The following is a 2392-nucleotide window of genomic DNA, read 5'->3' as shown; positions in this document are numbered from 1 at the left end:
GTGGGCTATATAAACTCATTGAAGGGACGCATTCTGGCCATTCAACAACGTTTGGCGAGGCGCTGTTTTGGCCCACTATATAATATATTTTATCTCTACATAGACCCATATACAATTACATAACTTATTCGTTATCAAACAGATTTCCAATTCTGTCTTCCTCAATTAAACAGACAGGCAACAATATACATGTACACACACTGAAATAAGCCTAATATTTTTTAAAATATTTTTTTTTACAAATTTGTTTACTGTTTTGTTTTAGTTTTAGTCAGGTACACGGCTCTCGCAACTGCATAAGGTCATATGAGCGCCAAGGGGTGGATGTCAACAGAGGAAGTCCAAACAGGGAATCAGACTTACTCTGCTCACCTCTCTAGCTTCAACAGCACAAGGTCTGCTTCGACTATCAAGGCACCTCGGAAATAGCAGTTCACAAGAGCATGACAAACATACAAAAGAAGTAAAGGAGAAATGATGATAGTAAGGACGAGGAAAGAAAAAGCTGCAGTTCCCCTATGTTTTTTCAGCACAGTATGAGCATGACATTGATAAATCAGCCTATTTACAATTCTACTGTGCATAAGAATTAATATCCCCCTTTTGGGAATGCCCTGAAGACAACTTCAGTCAGTGGCACTGCCCCGGTGGGGGGGGGGTTTGTACAGCTTATTGTCTTGTGCAGGTTCGACAGAATATAATTCTCCATAAAACAATAAATCATTCTGTATTCTTGAAATAAACGTTGACAAAGACACACACAAGAATAAAGATTGAGGAACAGCATCAACATTTGGGAAGCTCATTTATTCGACACTGTCGTATGGCAGACAAATATTTCAAGAAACATCTACACCGTGAACACAGTTTGAACAAGATCATCTGCTCATTGGAACCAGGTTTGGTTTGGTTTTAATAACAGTTTTACGGCACTTACAACACAAGTCTAATAGGCCATATATACGTGCCAAAGATAATAAGTGTTACTTGGGGGTAACAGTAACATACAAAGAAAAGATGGAAGAGAGATAAGGACGATAGATCATGTTCGATAGACGGAAATAAGAAGCAAACCATATCAGAGCACCTACCAACCACCCACACAGGGCTACAATGTAACAAACAGGTGGTGTACAGTTTACTGCAACAGATATAGGTAAACCAGGCAAATGTCATAATAACGACTTAAAAATAGCATACATTAAATAAAACAAGAAAAACCTCAAGCAGACACTTACGTAAACACACAGATAAACATAAACACACAGGCAAATTATATATATTATAGCATATATACATATATGTGAGGCAGCAGCGTGGTGGAATCAGGCTCTCGTAAATTTTTGGGCATATTGAGTTATTGGTATCATCTTAAAAGCTTGTTCATTTGTCTTGCTTTCAATGAAAAAATTACCCATCCATCTTCAATAGAAGTGGAGATCTTTTGGATTGAAGGAGGTGGGGGTCACCTAGTTTAGGAGGTAAAATTAGCGAGAAACTGGTCGCCAAAGCTTTGTAAATTCAAAAGCTGGAGAGTCCATGGAAATAGAAAATTTATATTTTTGTGCCTTCAATCAGCGTTTTCGGTGAAATCCTCCAAGGAATGTGTTTATAAATGGACATAAAAGGTGTTGAACCAAAAAACCAAACATTTGATAAAAATTGCTAAGCAGGGAGAAAACTGCTGTTTTCTTCGATTTCATTATTTTGACGAGAGCCTGATTCCATCACGCTGCCTCACATATATATATATATATATATATGACATGGCAGAATCATTCAGACAGTTCAGACTACAACCAGATTTCTGACATTAATAGCCTACATTAAAACACAGGCAACAATTAGGGTCACCTTTTATTCATATATTTTGAATATCCCCCTGATCGACTCAAACTGGCCATGTGAAGGAAAGCATACTAAGAGGTTGCATACGTCTCTTTTATAATTTAGCAAGACTTTTATATGTTATTTTTTTTTTACGTCACATCGACACAATTTTGATAATTTATTGTTTTAGTAAGTGTTTAATACGGCACTTACAACACAATAAAGTCATAGAAGAGCCGAAGATTAGAGGTGTTACAAGAGAGTAACACACACAAAAAAGAAGGAGGGGAGATAAAGACGATAGAGACACTTGATAGGAAAGAAGAAGCAAACCACACCAGATTTGACATAATTTAGGAAGGGGTACAGAGGAGAAAGATTTTTTTGTTTGGATAAAGAGAAACACGTCATCAACACTACATGTACAATAAATGGTCATTCAGTGCATGGGGAAAGTAAGACAGATAGATAGACAGACAGACAGACAGACAGACAGACAGACAGACAGACACAAACAACAGTAGAGGGACTGGAAAGAAGTAGCACCAAGCAGTAGGGTGAA

Source organism: Aplysia californica, unplaced genomic scaffold, assembly GCF_000002075.1.
Source record: "Aplysia californica isolate F4 #8 unplaced genomic scaffold, AplCal3.0 scaffold00972, whole genome shotgun sequence".
NCBI classification, from domain to species: domain Eukaryota; kingdom Metazoa; phylum Mollusca; class Gastropoda; order Aplysiida; family Aplysiidae; genus Aplysia; species Aplysia californica.
This window is presented reverse-complemented; position numbering follows the sequence as displayed.